At 51.4% G+C, this 7,786-nt stretch overlaps 1 non-coding gene across 1 annotated transcript; it reads left to right on the forward strand.

Annotated features, from left to right (window-relative positions):
* The first annotated feature begins 2,030 nt into the window (after window positions 1-2,030).
* Window positions 2,031-2,115, forward strand: LOC128138515 (small nucleolar RNA SNORD45). Its single transcript, XR_008234053.1, has one exon. It is a non-coding gene; the product is annotated as a small nucleolar RNA SNORD45 (small nucleolar RNA).
* Window positions 2,116-7,786: the final 5,671 nt, after the last annotated feature.

A 7,786-nucleotide genomic window follows, 5' to 3' on the forward strand; every position in this document is an offset into this window, starting at 1 on the left:
TTGCCAGCTCGGCAGAGCACGGGTGCCTGAGATGTCTCAGGAGAGGCAGGCTGGGCTAAAGCTTCTCTCCTCCTCCTCCTCTCCGGGTTCTGTGGTCCAGCGGAGCAGCTGGGACTTTTCTGCAAGGACACCCTGGGTCCCGCTGTGCTGTCCTGCAGGCAGCAGCACAAGCCAGGCATGACGCTGTCTGCTCAGCACGCTCTGGGTGTTCTCCATGGGAAGGACAGCATGGGACTGGGCTTGTTGTTCCAGCTTTATTAAAAAAACCCTAAATTTATTAAGATACAGCTGTTTTCCAGAGGAGGATTTCACTTCTTCAGGGCTCACCAGGGGCCAGCAGCACAGCGACTGCAGGCTCCATCCCGACGTTGGCATCTCTCTTACCGGGACGAAGATCTCCTCCGCTGCCGGAGTCCTGATGGAGAGTTCAGGGTCTTTCGCCAAGGGCGGGAGGGCCGCAAGAGAAGGCAGCGGAGCAGCCGTGACCCCCCCACTGCCTGCAGAGACCCCCAGGAGTCCCCTGCAGACCACGGCACCCTGCCCAGTCCCCGTCCCCTGCCCCACCAGCCCCTCCTCGCCGTCGCAGATATCCCGCAGCTCCGGTTCCTCGGGTGCCGTGCGGCAAGACCTTGCAGCCAAGGACTGTGGCCCACCGATGAACCTGATGGCCACCGCTGGCAAGGTGGCTCGAGTGTCCCGCAGGTACGGCAGGCTCTGCCGGAGGTCGTCTTCCACCCTCTTCTTGTTGTGCACTAACTAGAAAGAGCACAAGGAACTGGTACGGACCCTCCCAAGTCGGCCGGACCAGTACCTCCTCCCAGTAACCCCTTCCCGCGGCGATCTCCGTCTCCCAGAAAGAGCTGGGAGAGGTTCAGACAGCCGCAGGCAGCGGGGGCCCGGGGATGCTGAGACCCCTCTTTCATATTGCCAGGGCCCACATGAGTCACCATTTCCAAAGGGCCGTTTTTAAAGCCTAAAAACAAGGATTTTGGCCCTAAAACGGGGCTTTGGACCCTACAAATGGGTCTTTGGATGCTCATTATATGCCTCGGGCATTAAGGAAATGAGGCTTTGAGCCCTAAGTGAGGGGTTTGTACCTTAAAAAGAGGGTTGGGAGCCTACAACTGAAGTCCTTCAACCCTAGAATCAAAGCTTTGGACCCTAAAAATGAGGCTTTGGGACCTAAGCATGAGGCTTTGAGCCCTAGAAGTGGGCTTTGGACCCTCCAAATGAGGGTTTGGACACTCCAGATGCAGCTTGGACCCTAAAAATGCCTGTCTGGATCCTAAAAAAGAGGCTTTGGACCCTGAAAATGAGACTATGCAAACTAACACTGAGCCTCTGCACCCTAAAAATGAAGGTTTTGGAAACTAAAATGAGGCTTTGGAAGGCAAAGCTAAGAGTTTGGAAAGTAAAAATGAGGCTTTGGACTGTATAAATTCGGATTTAGACTCTACAAATGAGGCTTTGGTCCTTCCAGATCAGACTTTGGGGCTTAAAAATGATGCTCTGGGCCCTTAAAATGAGTCTCTGAACCTTAAGAACGGACCTTGGAGCTAATAAATTAGTTTTTGTACTCCATATATGTGGGTCTGGACCTTAAAAATGACTGTTTGCACCCCCCAAAGTAGGCTTTGGTCTTTTAAATTGATGCTTTTTGCCCTAACATTGAGGCTTGCATTATAAAAATAAGGGTTTACACTTGCAAAACTCAGGGTTGAATTTTAAAAATGATGCTTTGTAAAGCACAAAATCGGACTTGCTCACCATAGCTATCTCCACGGCAGGTTAAATTTCTCGCCGTCTATTGTGTTTTAGTTCCCTTCTCACGCAAACCGTGGTGACAAACAGTACCCAAAAGGCTCTGGTGCTCCCAAACGGCGGCTTGACGGTCTGTGTAACCCACCTCTAGCCGCATCTCAAGGAGCGTAGGAACGGCGTTACAAGTAAATAAGGCAGCGTCCTGCTTTAGGAAGAAAGCGTGTTGGATTTGAAACCCTCGGGTAGGACAGGAGGAGCATGTCTTCTTGGGTCAGCGATGAGCGTCGGCACGTATTATCTGATCCAGAGCCGATGTCTGTCGCCGCTTTAGCTCTGGAATTACTCTGAGACACAGGAGGCTCCATTTTCCTTAGGCTGTCACCTAAGGGAGTCGAGATAAAGACAGTTTAACAAGCGCAGGGAATAAGAAAGGAAACCAACGGACGTGACAGCAACCACCGACCACCTCTCGCCAGCAGGCAGATGCCCAGCCATCTCGGTGCGACGGCTGCCTTGGGAAGACTCCCCCAGTCCCGAATTTCTTGCTGAGCGTGACACTACGTGGAACGGACCGTGGTACCTCGTCGGTCAGCTCGGGGCAGCGGTCTCTGCTGTGTCCCCTCCCAGCCAGCTCGCTGGGGCAGCAGAGCGAGAAACGGAGAAGCCCTTGGTTCTGCATAAGCACCGCTCAGCAGTAGCTAAACATCGGTGCGCTGTCAACGCTCAAAACGGCACCGTGCAAGCTGCGATGACAAAAAAATGACCTGTATCCCAGCACAGAAACCCTTCTGTGCCCGCTCACGATTCCTATTCCTATGAGAAACCCATGAAAAATAGGGCATTTGACTTATCGGGGAGAAATGCAAACACGCTCCCGGTCTCTGGCTGGCATCTGGCTTTACTTGCATGACCTAGAAAGTACGCACAAGTCTACGCGGTTTCTTCTGCACCTTGGGAAAGGCGTCTCTTGCCTCGATTTCCAAGGAGAAACTCCCAAAAGCGGCACCACAGAGGTATTCCTAAACCTCGCTAACTGAGAGCAGGGTAGGGTGGCTCTGGGGAGGGGGGGGGGCTGTGCGGCTGGCTATGGGGCAGGCGGTGGGCTTTGGGGTGGGGGGGGGCTGCGGGGGGGTTACTGACGCTGTCCCGTAGCGAATTACGGTGGTCGTGGGGCAACCGTTCAGCGTCCAGCCCCTCCTGGAGCGACTCCGGGCGGAGGGTACGTCAACGGTGAGCGCTGGGGGAGCTGCCCCATGGCGGGGGGGGCACACACAAAACGACCCCGTTCTGCCCCACGGCTCTGTGGGGTCTCTTCTTCCCAGCCCCACGGCTCGACGGGGCCCGGCTCATTCCCCCCCCCTCCCTCCCAGGTGGAAATGCGGAAAGCTTTGATGGATTTTGTGCAGAGGGAATTCGAAGCGCTGCGGGGCCAGGCCCGGGCCCTGCACGCCGCCTTGTAGCGCGTGGGGTGCCCCGCTCGTGGAGGAACCCGCCCCACGGTGAGACGGCCGGCCCCACGGCGAGACAGCCAGCCCCACAGTGAGACGGCCCCCACGGCCGTCCCTGCAGCCTTACGGGACCCACGGATGGGACGGACTAACCCCACGCTGCGATGGCCGTGGGGCCTGGACGGACTGACAAACGAGCTGCACCCCTCCCCCCCCAGCTCCCCGTTCCTGTGCATGGTGCCAATAAAAATGGCTGAGCCTCGGGGATCTCCGTACCTGGGTGACAACGGGGGGGTAAAAAGGGACCTGGGGGGGGGGGAAATTGGGGTGCTGGGGGGGGGGTCCCCGAGAGGGTGGGAGGTGGAGACGAGCGTGGCGTGATCTCACATGTTTATTGAAGCAGAAGCTCGTGTGTTTTTGGGGGGGGGGGGAGTTCCCCCACTGTGCACACCTGGGGAAACCCCCCCTGGAAGGGGCAAAAGGGGGGGCTCGGACCCCCTGAAATGGGGTTCAGAGCCCCCCCGTGCCCCCCACCCCCCCGGAGTGCTGCCACAGAGCAGGGGGTCCCCAAACACAGGGTAAGGGGCGGGGGGCTGGAAACACCTTGTCCAAGTTTTGCCCCCACTCCCTGAACTGGGATGGGGGGGGGAAGGCGTGGCCCGGTGGGTGTGGCCGGGCGTGGCCGAGTCATCACTCCTCCTTCTTGTCCCAGGGGCCATCATGGGATGCCGGGGGGGGGGGGGCAGTCAGAGGGGGTGTTAAGGGGTACGAAAGGGGGTTGGGGGGGGTTGAAAGGGGGTTGGGGGGGGGGGTCGTAGGGGGTTAGGGGTGCCCCCCCCCCCTCGCTACCTGCAGGCGCGTGTGCTGGTCCAGAAGCCGGTCGTACTCCCACGTCAGCCCCTCATCCTGGCACCGCATGGCATGCACCTCGTTCTCCACCTTCTCCAGAGCTGTTGGGGGGGGGGTTGTCTGTGTCAGGGTCACCTCCAAAAAAACCAGCAGCGCCCCCCCCACAGACTGTAACGCCCTCCCACACCATAACGCCCCCCCACAGCCCTGCCCGTACTGCGTTTGCTGGCCGCCAGCTCCTCCTTCAGCTTCTCCACCTTGGCCTTGAGGGTCTCGTTCTTGTCGTGGGAGGGGGACGACGGACCGCCCCCGTCACCCCCTGCCTCCTGCAGCTGCTGGCGGGGGGGGGGGGGCACGTCAGGGCCCGAGGCGCCTGGATGCCTCCTTCGCCCCCCCCCCCCGCCTCCCGCCATACCTTCCGCAAGGCATCATTATCCTCCGTGTAACGGCGGGCGGCTTGGCTGGCGCCTTCCGCCTGTTTCCGGAACGTTTCTCTGGAAGCGCCCAGCACGGCCTGCTGCGAGATGAGGGTGACCAGGCGGCGCAGGAGGCTGTGGGAGGCAGGGTAAGCCGGGCTCCGTGGCACCCCCAGACCCCCCCCCCACATTTGCCCCCCCCCCCAAACTCACAAGGAGAGCAGGAGGGCGAAACCGGCCAGGTAGAGGTTGCGCTGGGCTTGGAAAAGCTTCATGTGGAAATGCTCGAGGGCGCCGGGGCTGCTCTGCAGGGCCACCCGCTCCGTCACGTCGTATGAGGAGATTGAAGTAGACGGACGCCTGTAATCTTGAGAGCAGACAGCAGACGACCCCTTATTGCTAAAACACACACATACTTATAGTCACATATTCTGCAAAGTCACTGTACACGTGCACAAAATTAAAATGAAATATGATTGGTTATATCAACGCTGTACACGCGCATAAACATAAGATATAATTGGTTATACTAACACTGTACACACGCATAAACATAGGACACAATTGGTTATATTAACTAAACCACGCGAAACTTGTCTCAGTCTAATTGGTCAAGATAAACTGCCGAATTGCGGTTCTTTGTGCCAAGTTCCCTTTATCTTGGAATGTGCACCTGTGTTCTTCTAATTGGCATCTTTCTTTTTTTGTCTTCTTGTTTATTCTGTTCAAGGTCTTCTAAAGGCATCTGGAATGCTCTTGCGACCGTTAGCTAAATATGTGTCCACAATTCCCCCTTTTTTGTTTTTCGACAAGTAACAACATGCCGTATTGCCCTTTGCAAAAACCTATGAACACAGCTAATTAAACACGGCAAAAGCAACATTATACCTAATAAAATACATAAGAATAAAAGACTGTTCAGTTAATGCCAATGACACACAACAAGAGGTTTGATTAATAGCTTTTGTCAGTGTCACCCAAACATTCTTACTGTCCCACGGTGTTAAATGATGTGGATCAATCACCGGTGCCACTGTCATGCTGCTTACTACAGTCAGCGTGTTCCATATCAATCTCAGCATAAGGTTTCGTCCATTTAGTTGGAATCCACTTCGGCTCATTTTCTGTAATGACACAAGCATAACCTCGGCCCCACGTTATTACTTTAAAAGGTCCCTCCCATTGCTGACGCTCAATATTTTTAACCCAGACTTTCCACCCATTATCAATATTTTGAATCCCACTATTCATTGTTTGAAAATGCCGAACTACCGGGGGGACAACTGACTCTCCACGCAGGGTCAAAAAATTCATCATATATATTGCTTTCATGAGTCTATTTGAAGGAGGTTCCCCTAATTCCCCCTTTTTTTGTTTTTCCAAAAAGTCTTTTAATACTTTATGAGTACGTTCAATTATAGCTTGACCTGTGGGAGAATGAGGAATGCCAGTAATATGAGTAACTCCCCATTGCTGAAAAAATTCCTGAGTCCGTTGTGCTATAAAACATGGTCCATTATCTGTTTTTATCTGGGCCGGGACACCCATTACTGCAAATGCTTGTCGTGAGTGTGTTTGTAGATGTCGGCTTGTTTCGCCCGCAAGTGCTGTGGCCCATATCATCAAGGAATATGTATCAACAGAAACATGAACATAACACAATTTTCCAAAAGCTGGTACATGAGTCACATCAGTCTGCCACAATTGCAAGGACTGCAGACCCCTAGGATTTACAGCGCCATCTCCGTGCCCAGATAATTTCTGGCACTCAGCACAGGATTGAATGATGGCTTTGGCATCTGCTATAGAAACCTGAAACTCTTTGGCTAATACTTTCACTGGTTGGTGGAAAAAACTATGAGCTCCACGTGCCTGTAGAAGTTTATTGGGGGGTGGCCCGGTCCATACAGGATTAGCTAGCAAATCAGCTCGTTTATTCCCTTCTGTGATCCATCCAGGCAAACTGGTGTGACTTCACACATGCATTATATAATAACACTTTGTCTGTTGGTTTAACAGAAATAGCAACATCTTAAATTTTTCAAACAATGTGATGTTATCAATTTCTTTCAAATAAGCCCATCTCAAGCGTTTTACTACACCTACCACATCTAAAGAATCAGCAATAATATTGACCTCAACATCCTGCCACTTTTTAAATACTTCTATTACAGCTTGAAGTTCCACCACTTGGGGGGAGCCTTCACATGTGACAATGTGATTTTTCCATACCTGACCTTCTTTCCAAACTACTACTGCCTTTCCTGTTTTTCCACTGCCATCCGTAAATACTGTAGGACCATCAGTAGGTAACTGTGCACACAATTCTTTTTCTTCTAGTTGTATATTTTGTAGCAAGGTAAACATTTTGTGTGCAGGAAGATGAATATCTATCTTTCCTTCGAAATCTGCAAAAGCAATTTGTAAAGTTAGACTATTCTGTAGACACCATTGTAAATATCCTTGAGTCAAAGGAACGACAATCGTGTGTGGTTCTTGTCCACAAATCTCAATAATCCGACGTCTCCCCTTTATAATTAATTCTGAAATCATTTCAATTCGAGAAAATATGGTTTTTTGGGCCTGGTGAGCTAAAAAGATCCATTCTATTATTAACAAGTCTTTGTGACTTCCCTCCCATTGATATATGATCCCGAGGGGTTGTTTTTCTCGGTTTAAAATGCTAAGATTAATGTCAAGATTTTCTTTAATTCTAAAAGCCTGACTCTGGGATATTAGATCTGCTATCTTTTGTAATGCTTGTTTACCTTGAGGAGTCAATTGTCAAGGTGCCATTAAGGTAGTGTCACCTCGTAACATTTCAAATAAAGGGGTCAGAAGCTCATTATCTATTCCCAACAGTGTTCGAACCCAATTGATTGTCCCCAGTAATTTTTGCACATCATTCAATGTTTCAATCTTGTCTGTAATTTCCAGTTTTTGTGGAACGATAGTTTTTTCTAAAATCTTCCAGCCTAAATATTTCCATGGTTGCATTTTTTGTACCTTTTCTGGTGCTATTTTTAAACCAAAATCAGACAATTGTGTAGTCAATTCTTTGAGCTTTTTGGATAACTCTCTTTTCCCTGCTATCAAGATATCATCCATATAGTGATAAATAATCAAGTCTGGATTTTGTTCTCTAAACCCTTTTAGAGCTTGGGATACATAGGATTGGCATATGGTTGGAGAATTTTTCATTCCTTGTGGCAGAACTACCCAATGATAACGTTCCATGGGTTCCTGTTTGTTTATGGTGGGGATAGAAAAGGCAAATTTTTCCGCATCTTTTGGGTCTAAATATATTGTAAA

The sequence above is a fragment of the Harpia harpyja genome, unplaced genomic scaffold (assembly GCF_026419915.1).
Source record: "Harpia harpyja isolate bHarHar1 unplaced genomic scaffold, bHarHar1 primary haplotype scaffold_52, whole genome shotgun sequence".
Classification (NCBI taxonomy): domain Eukaryota; kingdom Metazoa; phylum Chordata; class Aves; order Accipitriformes; family Accipitridae; genus Harpia; species Harpia harpyja.